This window comes from Convolutriloba macropyga, unplaced genomic scaffold (assembly GCF_964194025.1).
Source record: "Convolutriloba macropyga unplaced genomic scaffold, txConMacr16.3 SCAFFOLD_470, whole genome shotgun sequence".
Lineage (NCBI taxonomy): Eukaryota > Metazoa > Xenacoelomorpha > Acoela > Convolutidae > Convolutriloba > Convolutriloba macropyga.
In genome coordinates this window covers 55,001-75,000 of record NW_027451196.1, presented here as the reverse complement: position 1 = coordinate 75,000, position 20,000 = coordinate 55,001, and the positions used below count along the sequence as shown (strand labels likewise).

Here is a 20,000-nt window from a genome sequence, read left to right as displayed (position 1 = left end):
TCACATGAAAGCCTTTCCCGCTTCAGTCCTCAAAGTTCTCATTTGAGTACTTGCTACTTCCACCAAGATCTGCTCCATTGATCGCTTCGCGCATACACTTGCGTGCATACTTTAGCGCAATCAATGTGTCCTCCTACACATGAATATCATTTTTGAGCTGGTGAGGCTCTTTTTCTCTAATCTAACTTGCGTTAGATATTGATATTCATGGTTGGGTATAGGCCACGAGCTCTAGTGCCATCCATTTTCAGGGCTGATTGATTCGGCAGGTGAGTTGTTACACACTCCTTAGCGGATTTCAACTTCCATGACCACCGTCCTGCTGTCAGTATCAATCAACACCTTTTGTGGTGACTCATGAGCAAGTAGTTAGGCGCCTTAACCCAACTTTTGGTTCATCCCACATCGCCGGTTCTGCTTACCAAAAGCGGCCCACAAAAAGCTTGCATTCATAGTCCAAGTGCAATTAAGTCACAAGGACATCTCACCGATTTATAGTTTGAGAATAGGTGAAGGAAAAATTTTCCCCCATTCCTCTAATCATTCGCTTTAACCGATGAAATTGCTTTGCGAAGATTTTTCAATCTTGCTCAAGCTTTTGCTATCCTGAGGGAAACTTCGGAGGAAACCAGCTACTAGATGGTTCGATTAGTCTTTCGCCCCTATGCTCAGGTCAGACGATCGATTTGCACGTCAGAACCGCTTCGGGCTTCCACCATGGTTTCCCGTGGCTTCGCCCTGCCCAAGCATAGATCACCATCTTTCGGGTCGTGTGCTACTTGCTCTGGATCAGTCATGCAATAAGAGCAAAACCGTCCGTGGTTGCGGGACACCGAATCGGCGCCCTCACCACACAAAGTAGTGCAATTCATAAAAATTACACTGTTCACTTTCATTTCGCGTGTGCGCTTTCAATGAGCGACAACACTTGCAAGCAACTCACACTCCTTGGTCCGTGTTTCAAGACGGGCTGTAGAGAGCATTGAATAGGAAGTTGAGGTCAGACAGGCAATCAAGATCAATTTATCTCATTTTGTTTAGAATCAACAAGAAGAATTCCGAGGAAAACTTCTGCTCGATTCATTAACAAGATTTGCCAAAAGACGACAACTACACTACTCGGTAGCCGAGAATATAATATCAAGGCATTGAGTATGGTAACGCTCACTCCAGTTCCCCTTCAACAGTTTCACGTACTTTTCACTCTCTCTTCAGAGTGCTTTTCAACTTTCCCTCACGGTACTTGTTTACTATCGGTCTCGCTTTATAATTAGCTTTTGGAGAGACATATCTCCAGCTTCGAGTTGCACTTTCAAACAACTCTACTCATAGGAATGAGCCATTATGACTGGTATCGAAAATGACCTTTACAGGATTTTCACCTTCTTTGATGCTACTTTCCAGTAGACATCAGGACAAATTCACCAGTCTAGCATCAAACCATACCGGACACCGAGAAATGTTGCCATTTCTCTTCCCGATGAGCTTTTCCCTGTTCATTCGCCATTACTAAGGGATTCTCAGTTGATTTCTTTTCCTCCCCTTACTGATATGCTTAAGTTAAGGGGGTTCTCTCGCCCAATTCAGGTTATGTAGTTGATTGTCTCTTAATTGGTTCACTGACCAATATGAGACAGAAACCGATTCAGCAGTTTTGTTCGCTACTACTATCAAACACAGGTCGAAGTTTCCATTCAGTCATTAATTCCAACTTTCAAATGTTGTTGTTTCAGCTTTCGCTTACTAGAAGCAACATAATACTCGCTGCAATACAGACCTCGGGAAACCCTCACCGTGAATAAGGTTCACTCACATATTTCACTACATTTTGCGTGGGATTGGAGATGAGGCTACTCGTTCTTGCTCAGTACTAGGCTGAAAATTAACGAAACTTCGTTACAAACGTTCACATGTTGATGTTTCCGCTTTCGCGTACTCGAAACAACATAATACTAGTCTTTGTAATTTAGTTTCATAATTTCAACTGTTCTCATGCAGAATTTTTGCTCATTCTTATCCCAAATTTTGACCTGGCTACTAGTTACACTCCTTGTACTTATTGCAAAATGACCACAAATTTCAACAGCTTTCACATGTTGCTGTTTCGGCTTTCGCTTACTACAGTCAACATAATACTCGTTGCAAAATAAGTGCTCGGCATCTGCAATTTTCCAAAGACGAAGTTTCGCCAGTTCAATTTTCGCTCGCCAATTATGGCTACTAATTCACACGGTACTGAGCTCAACAACATTAAATTTGTTCAGCAAGACTTTCACATGTTGATGTTTTGGCTTTCGCCTACTAGAAACAACATAATACTAGTCTGCTAATAAATCTCGCTCAAATTGCCTTTTCACATACAGAAGTTTCACCTCTTCTTGGTCACTGTACAGATGATGCTGTCTGTTCTTTATTTGGTTCTGCTTATTATAAGGAGGGGCATCACTCCTTCCTCCTTGGTTTGCATGCATTAAGCCTGCTTTGTGAAAAGCGTATCTTTCTAGCTTTTCTTCGCCTTACTCGAGTAGGACGATACAATCCAGACATTAGTCAGTCTTGGTGTAAAGTCACTGAGTATTATTCGGTTCTGCTTTATTCAGCAATATGCTGTATAATTGTTGTAATTTGCGAACATATTTGTTCTCAGTTCCGAACTACTAGCGACGACAGATTACCAGCGGTCATGAGCCATCAAGGTAGTTCTTTGGTGCATCAAGTAGAGAGGTGCCATCAAACAACACTTCCCTAATAATGCTACACACATAGAATTTGCTACAGTGCAGCTTTTTACTTTGCAAAATTTGCGCACAAATTTTGCATAGAATAAATGTTTTATCAAGATTTTTAGATCCCCTCCCTTGAGAGAACGTTACTCCTTTAAGTGAACACCCCGCGGCGTCCTGTTGTTATTGCTTATAACCATTTCGCAAGCCGGAGGCATAATGCACTACGCAAGCCGCTACTTTGGCACAGAGGCACCTAGTTTTACACCCGGGACTTCAGGTGGCCCAGTTTTACACCCAGTACAGCGGTGCCAGTTGGTAACCCGGTGGATCCTCGGAGACCAGACATGATCATAGATCAAACCCGATGTATGCTACTCCTGAACGTATAGTATCTCCACTGTGCAATGAAATTATCGTTCGTTTCGGGCCTTCCTATACGTTCAGCAGACAATCGCTAGGAATTCACCTCGTGACCCGTGGTGACCACACTGGATTTCAAGTTTATTGATTTGGACAGACCTGTCATTTATTTTGCTTTTCAGCTTCAGTTCTGCTCGATCTAGCTTGCCTAAGGCTTGATCTCGCTTTGCTCACCCCTGTAGGAGCCTCTACTAGTACCACTCGGAGTAATGGGGAATCCACCAGACCTAATCGATGAATGCCATCAAACAACAAACATCATACCCGGCTTCATCAGGCATATTTTATTACTTCCGAGAGGTACTTTAGTATCAGATCTTTCTCCATGCCTCTTATGAGGACCCGTCAGACCTTTCGGTTTATCGTTTAGCTTCAGTCCTGCTCGATCTAGCTTTCCCAAGGCTCGATCTAGCTCTATTCGCCCCACTAGAGGGCTCTCTAAGACCCCTCGGTCTTAGTGTTAGCTCCGGTACTGCTCGGTCGTGCTTGCTGAAGGCCCGACCCAGCTTTAGTTAGATTCTCGTACTTTCTCTTGGCCTCTCTAGGAGGACCAGACAGACCTCTCGGTCTATCGTTTAGCTTCAGTCCTGCTCGATCTAGCTTGCCCAAGGCTTGATCAAGCTCTATTCGCCCCGCTAGAGGGCTCTCTAAGACCCCTCGGTCTTAGTGTTATCTTCTGTAATGCCTAACCAAGCTTACTACAGGCCTTGGTCAGGTCTTTATCGGTCACCGATTAGTAACAGACCAATCATAGGGCCTTCCACCCTATCCGGGTTGAGGTCTTTAGTCCAGCCATATTTTGACAAGACACCTCTCCCTAATAATGCCCCACACATAGAATTACTGTCCATGCAGTATTTAACTTGTGTTTTTTTCTAAAATTTGATTTTCACTTTTTGGAGGTTCATTTGCTCCTCTGACACTCTTTCAGCTTCAATCTTACTCGATCTAGCTTTCCCAAGGCTCGATCTAGCTCTATTCGCCCCACTAGAGGGCTCTCTAAGACACTTCGGTCTTAGTGTTAGCTCCGGTCTTGCTCAATCGTGCTTGCTGAAGGCGCGATCAAGCTTTAGTTAGCTTCTCGTACTTCCTCTTGGCCTCTCTAGGAGGACCAGACAGACCTCTCGGTCTATCGTTTAGCTTCAGTCCTGCTCGATCTAGCTTTCCCAAGGCTCGATCTAGCTCTATTCGCCCTGCTAGAGGGCTCTCTAAGACCCCTCGGTCTTAGTGTTAGCTCCGGTACAGCTCGGTCGTGCTTGCTGAAGGCCCGATCAAGCTTTAGTTAGATTCTCGTACTTTCTCTTGGCCTCTCTAGGAGGACCAGACAGACCTCTCGGTCTATCGTTTAGCTTCAGTCCTGCTTGATCTAGCTTTCCCAAGGCTCGATCTAGCTCTATTCGCCCTGCTAGAGGGCTCTCTAAGACCCCTCGGTCTTAGTGTTAGCTCCGGTACAGCTCGGTCGTGCTTGCTGAAGGCCCGATCAAGCTTTAGTTAGCTTCTCGTACTTTCTCTTGGCCTCTCTAGGAGGACCAGACAGACCTCTCGGTCTATCGTTTAGCTTCAGTCCTGCTCGATCTAGCTTTCCCAAGGCTCGATCTAGATCTATTCGCCCTGCTAGAGGGCTCTCTAAGACCCCTCGGTCTTAGTGTTAGCTCCGGTACAGCTCGGTCGTGCTTGCTGAAGGCCTGATCAAGCTTTAGTTAGCTTCTCGTACTTTCTCTTGGCCTCTCTAGGAGGACCAGACAGACCTTTCGGTCTCTTGCTTAGCTTCAGTCCTGCTCGATCTAGCTTTCCCAAGGCTCGATCTAGCTCTATTCGCCCCGCTAGAGGGCTCTCTAAGACCCCTCGGTCTTAGTGTTAACTCCTGTAATGCCTAACCAAGCTTACTACAGGCCTTGGTCAGGTCTTTATCGGTCACCGATTAGTAACAGACCGATCATGGGGCCTTCCACCCTATCCGGGTTGAGGTCTTTAGTCCAGCCATATTTTGACAAGACACCTCCCCCTAATAATGCCCCACACATAGAAATACTGTCCATGCAGTATTTAACTTGTGTTTTTTCTAAAATTTGATTTTCACTTTTTGGAGGTTCATTTGCTCCTCTGACACTCTTTCAGCTTCAATCTTACTCGATCTAGCTTTCCCAAGGCTCGATCTAGCTCTATTCGCCCCACCAGAGGGCTCTCTAAGACACTTCGGTCTTAGTGTTAGCTCCGGTCTTGCTCAATCGTGCTTGCTGAAGGCGCGATCAAGCTTTAGTTAGCTTCTCGTACTTTCTCTTGGCCTCTCTAGGAGGACCAGACAGACCTCTCGGTCTATCGTTTAGCTTCAGTCCTGCTCGATCTAGCTTTCCCAAGGCTCGATCTAGCTCTATTCGCCCCGCTAGAGGGCTCTCTAAGACCCCTCGGTCTTAGTGTTAGCTCCGGTACAGCTCGGTCGTGCTTGCTGAAGGCCCGATCAAGCTTTAGTTGGCTTCTCGTACTTTCTCTTGGCCTCTCTAGGAGGACCAGACAGACCTCTCGGTCTCTTGCTTAGCTTCAGTCCTGCTCGATCTAGCTTGCCCAAGGCTTGATCAAGCTCTATTCGCCCCGCTAGAGGGCTCTCTAAGACCCCTCGGTCTTAGTGTTAGCTCCGGTACAGCTCGGTCGTGCTTGCTGAAGGCCCGATCAAGCTTTAGTTAGCTTCTCGTTTTTTCTCTTGGCCTCTCTAGGAGGACCAGACAGACCTCTCGGTCTATCGTTTAGCTTCAGTCCTGCTCGATCTAGCTTTCCCAAGGCTCGATCTAGCTCTATTCGCCCCGCTAGAGGGCTCTCTAAGACCCCTCGGTCTTAGTGTTAGCTCCGGTACAGCTCGGTCGTGCTTGCTGAAGGCCCGATCAAGCTTTAGTTGGCTTCTCGTACTTTCTCTTGGCCTCTCTAGGAGGACCAGACAGACCTCTCGGTCTATCCTTTAGCTTCAGTCCTGCTCGATCTAGCTTTCCCAAGGCTCGATCTAGCTCTATTCGCCCCGCTAGAGGGCTCTCTAAGACCCCTCGGTCTTAGTGTTATCTCCTGTAATGCCTAACCAAGCTTACTACAGGCCTTGGTCAGGTCTTTATCGGTCACCGATTAGTAACAGACCGATCATAGGGCCTTCCACCCTATCTGGGTTGAGGTCTTTAGTCCAGCCATATTTTGACAAGACACCTCCCCCTAATAATGCCCCACACATAGAATTACTGTTTATGCAGCTTTTCACTTGTGAAATTTTTAATTTTCGCAATTATTATAGAATAAGTGTTTGCGCAGCTTTTCATAGGTCGAGCTCTAGCTAGCTAGCTCAAGCTAGCTAGCTAGCTCAAGCTCAAGCTATCTAGCTCAAGCTCAAGCCAGCTAGCTCAAGCTCAAGCTAGCTAGCTAGCTCAAGCTCAAGCTAGCTAGCTAGCTCAAGCTCAAGCTAGCTAGCTCAAGCTCAAGCTAGCTAGCTCAAGCTCAAGCTAGCTAGCTAGCTCAAGCTCAAGCTCAAGCTAGCTAGCTCAAGCTCAAGCTCAAGCTAGCTAGCTAGCTCAAGCTCAAGCTAGCTAGCTAGCTCAAGCTCAAGCTAGCTAGCTAGCTCAAGCTCAAGCTAGCTAGCTCAAGCTCAAGCTCAAGCTCAAGCTAGCTAGCTAGCTCAAGCTAGCTAGCTAGCTCAAGCTCAAGCTAGCTAGCTAGCTCAAGTTCAAGCTAGCTAGCTAGCTCAAGCTCAAGCTAGCTAGCTAGCTCAAGCTCAAGCTAGCTAGCTCAAGCTCAAGCTAGCTAGCTCAAGCTCAAGCTAGCTAGCTAGCTCAAGCTCAAGCTCAAGCTAGCTAGCTCAAGCTCAAGCTCAAGCTAGCTAGCTAGCTCAAGCTCAAGCTAGCTAGCTAGCTCAAGCTCAAGCTCAAGCTAGCTAGCTAGCTCAAGTTCAAGCTAGCTAGCTAGCTCAAGCTCAAGCTAGCTAGCTCAAGCTCAAGCTAGCTAGCTCAAGCTCAAGCCAGCTAGCTCAAGCTCAAGCTCAAGCTAGCTAGCTAGCTCAAGCACAAGCTAGCTAGCTAGCTCAATCTCAAGCTAGCTAGCTCAAGCTCAAGCTAGCTAGCTCAAGCTCAAGCTAGCTAGCTAGCTCAAGCTCAAGCTCAAGCTAGCTAGCTCAAGCTCAAGCTCAAGCTAGCTAGCTAGCTCAAGCTCAAGCTAGCTAGCTAGCTCAAGCTCAAGCTCAAGCTAGCTAGCTCAAGCTCAAGCTCAAGCTAGCTAGCTAGCTCAAGCTCAAGCTGGCTAGCTAGCTCAAGCTCAAGCTAGCTAGCTAGCTCAAGCTCAAGCTAGCTAGCTCAAGCTCAAGCTCAAGCTCAAGCTAGCTAGCTAGCTCAAGCTAGCTAGCTAGCTCAAGCTCAAGCTAGCTAGCTAGCTCAAGTTCAAGCTAGCTAGCTAGCTCAAGCTCAAGCTAGCTAGCTAGCTCAAGCTCAAGCTAGCTAGCTCAAGCTCAAGCTAGCTAGCTCAAGCTCAAGCTAGCTAGCTAGCTCAAGCTCAAGCTCAAGCTAGCTAGCTCAAGCTCAAGCTCAAGCTAGCTAGCTAGCTCAAGCTCAAGCTAGCTAGCTAGCTCAAGCTCAAGCTAGCTAGCTAGCTCAAGTTCAAGCTAGCTAGCTAGCTCAAGCTCAAGCTAGCTAGCTCAAGCTCAAGCTAGCTAGCTCAAACTCAAGCTAGCTAGCTAGCTCAAGTTCAAGCTAGCTAGCTAGCTCAAGCTCAAGCTAGCTAGCTAGCTCAAGCTCAAGCTAGCTAGCTCAAGCTCAAGCTAGCTAGCTCAAGCTCCAGCTAGCTAGCTAGCTCAAGCTCAAGCTCAAGCTAGCTAGCTCAAGCTCAAGCTCAAGCTAGCTAGCTAGCTCAAGCTCAAGCTAGCTAGCTAGCTCAAGCTCAAGCTAGCTAGCTAGCTCAAGTTCAAGCTAGCTAGCTAGCTCAAGCTCAAGCTAGCTAGCTCAAGCTCAAGCTAGCTAGCTCAAGCTCAAGCCAGCTAGCTCAAGCTCAAGCTCAAGCTAGCTAGCTAGCTCAAGCACAAGCTTGCTAGCTAGCTCAAGCTCAAGCTAGCTAGCTCAAGCTCAAGCTAGCTAGCTCAAGCTCAAGCTAGCTAGCTCAAGCTCAAGCTCAAGCTAGCTAGCTAGCTCAAGCACAAGCTTGCTAGCTAGCTCAAGCTCAAGCTAGCTAGCTCAAGCTCAAGCTAGCTAGCTCAAGCTCAAGCTAGCTAGCTAGCTCAAGCTCAAGCTCAAGCTAGCTAGCTCAAGCTCAAGCTCAAGCTAGCTAGCTAGCTCAAGCTCAAGCTAGCTAGCTAGCTCAAGCTCAAGCTAGCTAGCTAGCTCAAGCTCAAGCTAGCTAGCTCAAGCTCAAGCTCAAGCTAGCTAGCTAGCTCAAGCTAGCTAGCTAGCTCAAGCTCAAGCTAGCTAGCTAGCTCAAGTTCAAGCTAGCTAGCTAGCTCAAGCTCAAGCTAGCTAGCTAGCTCAAGCTCAAGCTAGCTAGCTCAAGCTCAAGCTAGCTAGCTCAAGCTCAAGCTAGCTAGCTAGCTCAAGCTCAAGCTCAAGCTAGCTAGCTCAAGCTCAAGCTCAAGCTAGCTAGCTAGCTCAAGCTCAAGCTAGCTAGCTAGCTCAAGCTCAAGCTAGCTAGCTAGCTCAAGTTCAAGCTAGCTAGCTAGCTCAAGCTCAAGCTAGCTAGCTCAAGCTCAAGCTAGCTAGCTCAAGCTCAAGCCAGCTAGCTCAAGCTCAAGCTCAAGCTAGCTAGCTAGCTCAAGCACAAGCTAGCTAGCTAGCTCAAGCTCAAGCTAGCTAGCTCAAGCTCAAGCTAGCTAGCTCAAGCTCAAGCTAGCTAGCTAGCTCAAGCTCAAGCTCAAGCTAGCTAGCTCAAGCTCAAGCTCAAGCTAGCTAGCTAGCTCAAGCTCAAGCTAGCTAGCTAGCTCAAGCTCAAGCTCAAGCTAGCTAGCTCAAGCTCAAGCTCAAGCTAGCTAGCTAGCTCAAGCTCAAGCTAGCTAGCTAGCTCAAGCTCAAGCTAGCTAGCTAGCTCAAGCTCAAGCTAGCTAGCTCAAGCTCAAGCTCAAGCTCAAGCTAGCTAGCTAGCTCAAGCTAGCTAGCTAGCTCAAGCTCAAGCTAGCTAGCTAGCTCAAGTTCAAGCTAGCTAGCTAGCTCAAGCTCAAGCTAGCTAGCTAGCTCAAGCTCAAGCTAGCTAGCTCAAGCTCAAGCTAGCTAGCTCAAGCTCAAGCTAGCTAGCTAGCTCAAGCTCAAGCTCAAGCTAGCTAGCTCAAGCTCAAGCTCAAGCTAGCTAGCTAGCTCAAGCTCAAGCTAGCTAGCTAGCTCAAGCTCAAGCTAGCTAGCTAGCTCAAGTTCAAGCTAGCTAGCTAGCTCAAGCTCAAGCTAGCTAGCTCAAGCTCAAGCTAGCTAGCTCAAACTCAAGCTAGCTAGCTAGCTCAAGTTCAAGCTAGCTAGCTAGCTCAAGCTCAAGCTAGCTAGCTAGCTCAAGCTCAAGCTAGCTAGCTCAAGCTCAAGCTAGCTAGCTCAAGCTCAAGCTAGCTAGCTAGCTCAAGCTCAAGCTCAAGCTAGCTAGCTCAAGCTCAAGCTCAAGCTAGCTAGCTAGCTCAAGCTCAAGCTAGCTAGCTAGCTCAAGCTCAAGCTAGCTAGCTAGCTCAAGTTCAAGCTAGCTAGCTAGCTCAAGCTCAAGCTAGCTAGCTCAAGCTCAAGCTAGCTAGCTCAAGCTCAAGCCAGCTAGCTCAAGCTCAAGCTCAAGCTAGCTAGCTAGCTCAAGCACAAGCTTGCTAGCTAGCTCAAGCTCAAGCTAGCTAGCTCAAGCTCAAGCTAGCTAGCTCAAGCTCAAGCTAGCTAGCTCAAGCTCAAGCTCAAGCTAGCTAGCTAGCTCAAGCACAAGCTTGCTAGCTAGCTCAAGCTCAAGCTAGCTAGCTCAAGCTCAAGCTAGCTAGCTCAAGCTCAAGCTAGCTAGCTAGCTCAAGCTCAAGCTCAAGCTAGCTAGCTCAAGCTCAAGCTCAAGCTAGCTAGCTAGCTCAAGCTCAAGCTAGCTAGCTAGCTCAAGCTCAAGCTAGCTAGCTAGCTCAAGCTCAAGCTAGCTAGCTCAAGCTCAAGCTCAAGCTAGCTAGCTAGCTCAAGCTAGCTAGCTAGCTCAAGCTCAAGCTAGCTAGCTAGCTCAAGTTCAAGCTAGCTAGCTAGCTCAAGCTCAAGCTAGCTAGCTAGCTCAAGCTCAAGCTATCTAGCTCAAGCTCAAGCTAGCTAGCTCAAGCTCAAGCTAGCTAGCTAGCTCAAGCTCAAGCTCAAGCTAGCTAGCTCAAGCTCAAGCTCAAGCTAGCTAGCTAGCTCAAGCTCAAGCTAGCTAGCTAGCTCAAGCTCAAGCTAGCTAGCTAGCTCAAGTTCAAGCTAGCTAGCTAGCTCAAGCTCAAGCTAGCTAGCTCAAGCTCAAGCTAGCTAGCTCAAGCTCAAGCCAGCTAGCTCAAGCTCAAGCTCAAGCTAGCTAGCTAGCTCAAGCTCAAGCTCAAGCTCAAGCTAGCTAGCTAGCTCAAGTTCAAGCTAGCTAGCTAGCTCAAGCTCAAGCTAGCTAGCTCAAGCTCAAGCTAGCTAGCTCAAGCTCAAGCCAGCTAGCTCAAGCTCAAGCTCAAGCTAGCTAGCTAGCTCAAGCTCAAGCTAGCTAGCTCAAGCTCAAGCTAGCTAGCTAGCTAGCTCAAGCTCAAGCTCAAACTAGCTAGCTCAAGCTCAAGCTCAAGCTAGCTAGCTCAAGCTCAAGCTCAAGCTAGCTAGCTCAAGCTCAAGCTCAAGCTAGCTAGCTCAAGCCCAAGCTCAAGCTAGCTAGCTAGCTCAAGCTCAAGCTAGCTAGCTCAAGCTCAAGCTCAAGCTCAAGCTAGCTAGCTAGCTAGCTCAAGCTCAAGCTCAAGCTAGCTAGCTAGCTCAAGCTCAAGCTAGCTAGCTCAAGCTCAAGCTAGCTAGCTAGCTCAAGTTCAAGCTAGCTAGCTAGCTCAAGCTCAAGCTAGCTAGCTAGCTCAAGCTCAAGCTAGCTAGCTCAAGCTCAAGCTAGCTAGCTCAAGCTCAAGCTAGCTAGCTAGCTCAAGCTCAAGCTCAAGCTAGCTAGCTCAAGCTCAAGCTCAAGCTAGCTAGCTAGCTCAAGCTCAAGCTAGCTAGCTAGCTCAAGCTCAAGCTAGCTAGCTAGCTCAAGTTCAAGCTAGCTAGCTAGCTCAAGCTCAAGCTAGCTAGCTCAAGCTCAAGCTAGCTAGCTCAAACTCAAGCTAGCTAGCTAGCTCAAGTTCAAGCTAGCTAGCTAGCTCAAGCTCAAGCTAGCTAGCTAGCTCAAGCTCAAGCTAGCTAGCTCAAGCTCAAGCTAGCTAGCTCAAGCTCAAGCTAGCTAGCTAGCTCAAGCTCAAGCTCAAGCTAGCTAGCTCAAGCTCAAGCTCAAGCTAGCTAGCTAGCTCAAGCTCAAGCTAGCTAGCTAGCTCAAGCTCAAGCTAGCTAGCTAGCTCAAGTTCAAGCTAGCTAGCTAGGTCAAGCTCAAGCTAGCTAGCTCAAGCTCAAGCTAGCTAGCTCAAGCTCAAGCCAGCTAGCTCAAGCTCAAGCTCAAGCTAGCTAGCTAGCTCAAGCACAAGCTTGCTAGCTAGCTCAAGCTCAAGCTAGCTAGCTCAAGCTCAAGCTAGCTAGCTCAAGCTCAAGCTAGCTAGCTCAAGCTCAAGCTCAAGCTAGCTAGCTAGCTCAAGCACAAGCTTGCTAGCTAGCTCAAGCTCAAGCTAGCTAGCTCAAGCTCAAGCTAGCTAGCTCAAGCTCAAGCTAGCTAGCTAGCTCAAGCTCAAGCTCAAGCTAGCTAGCTCAAGCTCAAGCTCAAGCTAGCTAGCTAGCTCAAGCTCAAGCTAGCTAGCTAGCTCAAGCTCAAGCTAGCTAGCTAGCTCAAGCTCAAGCTAGCTAGCTCAAGCTCAAGCTCAAGCTAGCTAGCTAGCTCAAGCTAGCTAGCTAGCTCAAGCTCAAGCTAGCTAGCTAGCTCAAGTTCAAGCTAGCTAGCTAGCTCAAGCTCAAGCTAGCTAGCTAGCTCAAGCTCAAGCTAGCTAGCTCAAGCTCAAGCTAGCTAGCTCAAGCTCAAGCTAGCTAGCTAGCTCAAGCTCAAGCTCAAGCTAGCTAGCTCAAGCTCAAGCTCAAGCTAGCTAGCTAGCTCAAGCTCAAGCTAGCTAGCTAGCTCAAGCTCAAGCTAGCTAGCTAGCTCAAGTTCAAGCTAGCTAGCTAGCTCAAGCTCAAGCTAGCTAGCTCAAGCTCAAGCTAGCTAGCTCAAGCTCAAGCCAGCTAGCTCAAGCTCAAGCTCAAGCTAGCTAGCTAGCTCAAGCTCAAGCTCAAGCTAGCTAGCTAGCTCAAGTTCAAGCTAGCTAGCTAGCTCAAGCTCAAGCTAGCTAGCTCAAGCTCAAGCTAGCTAGCTCAAGCTCAAGCCAGCTAGCTCAAGCTCAATCTCAAGCTAGCTAGCTAGCTCAAGCTCAAGCTAGCTAGCTCAAGCTCAAGCTAGCTAGCTAGCTAGCTCAAGCTCAAGCTCAAGCTAGCTAGCTCAAGCTCAAGCTCAAGCTAGCTAGCTCAAGCTCAAGCTCAAGCTAGCTAGCTCAAGCTCAAGCTCAAGCTAGCTAGCTCAAGCTCAAGCTCAAGCTAGCTAGCTAGCTCAAGCTCAAGCTAGCTAGCTCAAGCTCAAGCTCAAGCTCAAGCTAGCTAGCTAGCTAGCTCAAGCTCAAGCTCAAGCTAGCTAGCTAGCTCAAGCTCAAGCTAGCTAGCTCAAGCTCAAGCCAGCTAGCTCAAGCTCAAGCTCAAGCTAGCTAGCTAGCTCAAGCTCAAGCTAGCTAGCTCAAGCTCAAGCCAGCTAGCTCAAGCTCAAGCTCAAGCTCAAGCTAGCTAGCTAGCTCAAGCTCAAGCTAGATAGCTAGCTCAAGCTAGCTAGCTAGCTCAAGCTCAAGCTCAAGCTAGCTAGCTAGCTAGCTCAAGCTCAAGCTAGCTAGCTCAAGCTCAAGCCAGCTAGCTCAAGCTCAAGCTCAAGCTAGCTAGCTAGCTCAAGCTCAAGCTAGCTAGCTCAAGCTCAAGCTCAAGCGAGCTAGCTAGCTCAAGCTCAAGCTAGCTAGCTAGCTCAAGCTCAAGCTAGCTAACTCAAGCTAACTCAGCTAGCTCAAGCTAACTCAAGCTAGCTAAAGCTAACTCAAGCTAACTCAAGCTAACTCAAGCTAACTCAAGCTAGCTAAAGCTAACTCAAGCTAACTCAAGCTAACCCGAGCTAACTCAAGCTAGCTCAAGCTAACCCAAGCTAGCTAAAGCTAACTCAAGCTAACTCAAGCTAATTCAAGCTAACTCAAGCTAACTCAAGCTAACTCAAGCTAACTCAAGCTAGTTCAAGCTAACTCAAGCTAGCTAAAGCTAACTCAAGCTAACTCAAGCTAACTCAAGCTAGCTCAAGCTAACTCAAGCTAGTTCAAGCTAACTCAAGCTAGCTAAAGCTAACTCAAGCTAACTCAAGCTAACTCAAGCTAGCTCAAGCTAACTCAAGCTAACTCAAGCTAACTCAAGCTAACCCGAGCTAACTCAAGCTAACTCAAGGTAGCTAAAGCTAGTTCAAGCTAGCTCAAGCTAGCTAAAGCTAAGACAAGCTAACTCAAGCTAACTCAAGCTAACTCAAGCTAACTCAAGCTAGTTCAAGCTAACTCAAGCTAGCTAAAGCTAACTCAAGCTAACTCAAGCTAACTCAAGCTAGCTCAAGCTAACTCAAGCTAGTTTAAGCTAACTCAAGCTAGCTAAAGCTAACTCAAGCTAACTCAAGCTAACTCAAGCTAGCTCAAGCTAACTCAAGCTAGTTCAAGCTAACTCAAGCTAGCTAAAGCTAACTCAAGCTAACTCAAGCTAACTCAAGCTAACTCAAGCTAGCTAAAGCTAACTCAAGCTAACTCAAGCTAACCCGAGCTAACTCAAGCTAGCTCAAGCTAACCCAAGCTAGCTAAAGCTAACTCAAGCTAACTCAAGCTAATTCAAGCTAACTCAAGCTAACTCAAGCTAACTCAAGCTAACTCAAGCTAGCTAAAGCTAACTCAAGCTAACTCAAGCTAACTCAAGCTAACCCGAGCTAACTCAAGCTAACTCAAGGTAGCTAAAGCTAGTTCAAGCTAACTCAAGCTAGCTAAAGCTAAGACAAGCTAACTCAAGCTAACTCAAGCTAACTCAAGCTAACTCAAGCTAACTCAAGCTAGTTCAAGCTAACTCAAGCTAACTCAAGCTAACTCAAGCTAGCTAAAGCTAACTCAAGCTAACTCAAGCTAACTCAAGCTAACCCGAGCTAACTCAAGCTAACTCAAGGTAGCTAAAGCTAGTTCAAGCTAGCTCAAGCTAGCTAAAGCTAAGACAAGCTAACTCAAGCTAACTCAAGCTAACTCAAGCTAGTTCAAGCTAACTCAAGCTAGCTAAAGCTAACTCAAGCTAACTCAAGCTAACTCAAGCTAGCTCAAGCTAACTCAAGCTAGTTCAAGCTAACTCAAGCTAGCTAAAGCTAACTCAAGCTAACTCAAGCTAACTCAAGCTAACTCAAGCTAGCTAAAGCTAACTCAAGCTAACTCAAGCTAACCCGAGCTAACTCAAGCTAGCTCAAGCTAACCCAAGCTAGCTAAAGCTAACTCAAGCTAACTCAAGCTAATTCAAGCTAACTCAAGCTAACTCAAGCTAACTCAAGCTAACTCAAGCTAGCTAAAGCTAACTCAAGCTAACTCAAGCTAACTCAAGCTAACCCGAGCTAACTCAAGCTAACTCAAGGTAGCTAAAGCTAGTTCAAGCTAACTCAAGCTAGCTAAAGCTAAGACAAGCTAACTCAAGCTAACTCAAGCTAACTCAAGCTAACTCAAGCTAACTCAAGCTAGTTCAAGCTAACTCAAGCTAACTCAAGCTAACTCAAGCTAGCTAAAGCTAACTCAAGCTAACTCAAGCTAACTCAAGCTAACCCGAGCTAACTCAAGCTAACTCAAGGTAGCTAAAGCTAGTTCAAGCTAGCTCAAGCTAGCTAAAGCTAAGACAAGCTAACTCAAGCTAACTCAAGCTAACTCAAGCTAGTTCAAGCTAACTCAAGCTAGCTAAAGCTAACTCAAGCTAACTCAAGCTAACTCAAGCTAGCTCAAGCTAACTCAAGCTAGTTCAAGCTAACTCAAGCTAGCTAAAGCTAACTCAAGCTAACTCAAGCTAACTCAAGCTAGCTCAAGCTAACTCAAGCTAGTTCAAGCTAACTCAAGCTAACTCAAGCTAACTCAAGCTAACTCAAGCTAGTTCAAGCTAACTCAAGCTAACTCAAGCTAACTCAAGCTAGCTAAAGCTAACTCAAGCTAACTCAAGCTAACTCAAGCTAACCCGAGCTAACTCAAGCTAACTCAAGGTAGCTAAAGCTAGTTCAAGCTAGCTCAAGCTAGCTAAAGCTAAGACAAGCTAACTCAAGCTAACTCAAGCTAACTCAAGCTAGTTCAAGCTAACTCAAGCTAGCTAAAGCTAACTCAAGCTAACTCAAGCTAACTCAAGCTAGCTCAAGCTAACTCAAGCTAGTTCAAGCTAACTCAAGCTAGCTAAAGCTAACTCAAGCTAACTCAAGCTAACTCAAGCTAACTCAAGCTAGCTAAAGCTAACTCAAGCTAACTCAAGCTAACCCGAGCTAACTCAAGCTAGCTCAAGCTAACCCAAGCTAGCTAAAGCTAACTCAAGCTAACTCAAGCTAATTCAAGCTAACTCAAGCTAACTCAAGCTAACTCAAGCTAACTCAAGCTAGCTAAAGCTAACTCAAGCTAACTCAAGCTAACTCAAGCTAACCCGAGCTAACTCAAGCTAACTCAAGGTAGCTAAAGCTAGTTCAAGCTAACTCAAGCTAGCTAAAGCTAAGACAAGCTAACTCAAGCTAACTCAAGCTAACTCAAGCTAACTCAAGCTAACTCAAGCTAGTTCAAGCTAACTCAAGCTAACTCAAGCTAACTCAAGCTAGCTAAAGCTAACTCAAGCTAACTCAAGCTAACTCAAGCTAACCCGAGCTAACTCAAGCTAACTCAAGGTAGCTAAAGCTAGTTCAAGCTAGCTCAAGCTAGCTAAAGCTAAGACAAGCTAACTCAAGCTAACTCAAGCTAACTCAAGCTAGTTCAAGCTAACTCAAGCTAGCTAAAGCTAACTCAAGCTAACTCAAGCTAACTCAAGCTAGCTCAAGCTAACTCAAGCTAGTTCAAGCTAACTCAAGCTAGCTAAAGCTAACTCAAGCTAACTCAAGCTAACTCAAGCTAACTCAAGCTAGCTAAAGCTAACTCAAGCTAACTCAAGCTAACCCGAGCTAACTCAAGCTAGCTCAAGCTAACCCAAGCTAGCTAAAGCTAACTCAAGCTAACTCAAGCTAATTCAAGCTAACTCAAGCTAACTCAAGCTAACTCAAGCTAACTCAAGCTAGCTAAAGCTAACTCAAGCTAACTCAAGCTAACTCAAGCTAACCCGAGCTAACTCAAGCTAACTCAAGGTAGCTAAAGCTAGTTCAAGCTAACTCAAGCTAGCTAAAGCTAAGACAAGCTAACTCAAGCTAACTCAAGCTAACTCAAGCTAACTCAAGCTAACTCAAGCTAACTCAAGCTAGTTCAAGCTAACTCAAGCTAACTCAAGCTAACTCAAGCTAGCTAAAGCTAACTCAAGCTAACTCAAGCTAACTCAAGCTAACCCGAGCTAACTCAAGCTAACTCAAGGTAGCTAAAGCTAGTTCAAGCTAACTCAAGCTAGCTAAAGCTAAGACAAGCTAACTCAAGCTAACTCAAGCTAACTCAAGCTAACTCAAGCTAACTAAAGCTAGTTCAAGCTAACTCAAGCTAGCTAAAGCTAACTCAAGCTAACTCAAGCTAACTCAAGCTAGCTCAAGCTAACTCAAGCTAGTTCAAGCTAACTCAAGCTAGCTAAAGCTAACTCAAGCTAACTCAAGCTAACTCAAGCTAACTCAAGCTAGCTAAAGCTAACTCAAGCTAACTCAAGCTAACCCGAGCTAACTCAAGCTAGCTCAAGCTAACCCAAGCTAGCTAAAGCTAACTCAAGCTAACTCAAGCTAATTCAAGCTAACTCAAGCTAACTCAAGCTAACTCAAGCTAACTCAAGCTAGCTAAAGCTAACTCAAGCTAACTCAAGCTAACTCAAGCTAACCCGAGCTAACTCAAGCTAACTCAAGGTAGCTAAAGCTAGTTCAAGCTAACTCAAGCTAGCTAAAGCTAAGACAAGCTAACTCAAGCTAACTCAAGCTAACTCAAGCTAACTCAAGCTAACTCAAGCTAGTTCAAGCTAACTTAATGAAGTTAACCCAAGCTAACTTGGGTTAATGAAGTCAAACTCAAGCTAACCCGAGCTAACTCAAGCTAACTCAAGCTAATTCAAGCTAACTCAAGCTAACTCAAGCTATTTCAAGCTAACTCAAGCTAATTCAAGCTAACTCAAGCTAGCTCAAGCTAACTCAAGCTAACCCAAGCTAACTTAAGCTAGCTTAAGCTAATTAAAGCTAATTAAAGCTAACTCAAGCTAACCCAAGCTAACTTAAGCTAGCTCTAGCTGGCTGCCACTGTTAGGCCATTTGGGAGCGCTTTTCTCGCACTCTGATTGGCTGCCACTGTTAGGCCATTTGGGAGCGCTTTTCTCGCACTCTGATTGGCTGCCACTGTTAGGCCATTTGGGAGCGCTTTTCTCGCACTCTGATTGGCTGCCACTGTTAGGCCATTTGGGAGCGCTTTTCTCGCACTCTGATTGGCTGCCACTGTTAGGCCATTTGGGAGCGCTTTTCTCGCACTCTGATTGGCTGCCACTGTTAGGCCATTTGGGAGCGCTTTTCTCGCACTCTGATTGGCTGCCAGTGTTAGGCCATTTGGGAGCGCTTTTCTCGCACTCTGATTGGCTGCCACTGTTAGGCCATTTGGGAGCGCTTTTCTCGCACTCTGATTGGCTGCCACTGTTAGGCCATTTGGGAGCGCTTTTCTCGCACTCTGATTGGCTGCCACTGTTAGGCCATTTGGGAGCGCTTTTCTCGCACTCTGATTGGCTGCCACTGTTAGGCCATTTGGGAGCGCTTTTCTCGCACTCTGATTGGCTGCCACTGTTAGGCCATTTGGGAGCGCTTTTCTCGCACTCTGATTGGCTGCCACTGTTAGGCCATTTGGGAGCGCTTTTCTCGCACTCTGATTGGCTGCCACTGTTAGGCCATTTGGGAGCGCTTTTCTCGCACTCTGATTGGCTGCCACTGTTAGGCCATTTGGGAGCGCTTTTCTCGCACTCTGATTGGCTGCCACTGTTAGGCCATTTGGGAGCGCTTTTCTCGCACTCTGATTGGCTGCCACTGTTAGGCCATTTGGGAGCGCTTTTCTCGCACTCTGATTGGCTGCCACTGTTAGGCCATTTGGGAGCGCTTTTCTCGCACTCTGATTGGCTGCCACTGTTAGGCCATTTGGGAGCGCTTTTCTCGCACTCTGATTGGCTGCCACTGTTAGGCCATTTGGGAGCGCTTTTCTCGCACTCTGATTGGCTGCCACTGTTAGGCCATTTGGGAGCGCTTTTCTCGCACTCTGATTGGCTGCCACTGTTAGGCCATTTGGGAGCGCTTTTCTCGCACTCTGATTGGCTGCCACTGTTAGGCCATTTGGGAGCGCTTTTCTCGCACTCTGATTGGCTGCCACTGTTAGGCCATTTGGGAGCGCTTTTCTCGCACTCTGATTGGCTGCCACTGTTAGGCCATTTGGGAGCGCTTTTCTCGCACTCTGATTGGCTGCCACTGTTAGGCCATTTGGGAGCGCTTTTCTCGCACTCTGATTGGCTGCCACTGTTAGGCCATTTGGGAGCGCTTTTCTCGCACTCTGATTGGCTGCCACTGTTAGGCCATTTGGGAGCGCTTTTCTCGCACTCTGATTGGCTGCCACTGTTAGGCCATTTGGGAGCGCTTTTCTCGCACTCTGATTGGCTGCCACTGTTAGGCCATTTGGGAGCGCTTTTCTCGCACTCTGATTGGCTGCCACTGTTAGGCCATTTGGGAGCGCTTTTCTCGCACTCTGATTGGCTGCCACTGTTAGGCCATTTGGGAGCGCTTTTCTCGCACTCTGATTGGCTGCCACTGTTAGGCCATTTGGGAGCGCTTTTCTCGCACTCTGATTGGCTGCCACTGTTAGGCCATTTGGGAGCGCTTTTCTCGCACTCTGATTGGCTGCCAGTGTTAGGCCATTTGGGAGCGCTTTTCTCGCACTCTGATTGGCTGCCAGTGTTAGGCCATTTGGGAGCGCTTTTCTCGCACTCTGATTGGCTGCCAGTGTTAGGCCATTTGGGAGCGCATAGATGACGAGGCAACACTTTCAGACAGCAAAGCGATGCTTCAGCTTACTTCAGCTAATTTAGAACACAACCGAACATTTGTAGCAAGACACCGCACAACCTTGGCTGCTTGGTTGCCTGAGCACAAGTTCAAGTTCTTTCCCAGTGCCGTAACACGACACTGGAATTTTCACCAAATGTCAACCACCGTTTGCCGTACACTCCGAATTATGTTACGGTGCTTATTGGCTAGAGAAGAACTCAAAAGTATGAGTTGATTGCAAGGCAGTAGACATGGTTTCGCACAGCATAGATCAACATAGAATAAAACTCTCTGCAGAATTTTGATCTTCCTTCTTCCTAACTCAAATGAGTAGCGAGGTCCATATCATGCACCACCGAGAGACTATCTTCTAGTCTATCTATACCACCAGCCCGAAGGCTAGCAATATTTATATCATGCACCACCGAGAGACTATCTTCTAGTCTATCTATATCACCAGCCCGAAGGCTAGCAATATTTACATCATGCACCACCGAGAGACTATCTTCTAGTCTATCTATA

At 46.9% G+C, this 20,000-nt stretch overlaps 1 non-coding gene across 1 annotated transcript in view; it reads right to left on the bottom strand.

Moving 5' to 3' along the window:
* LOC142356474 (large subunit ribosomal RNA) overlaps positions 1 to 1,592 on the bottom strand; it is a 3,522-nt gene extending 1,930 nt beyond the window's left edge. The window contains exon 1 of the ribosomal RNA XR_012761423.1: positions 1 to 1,592. This exon is cut by the window's left edge and continues 1,930 nt beyond it. This is a non-coding gene — a ribosomal RNA (large subunit ribosomal RNA).
* Positions 1,593 to 20,000: the final 18,408 nt, after the last annotated feature.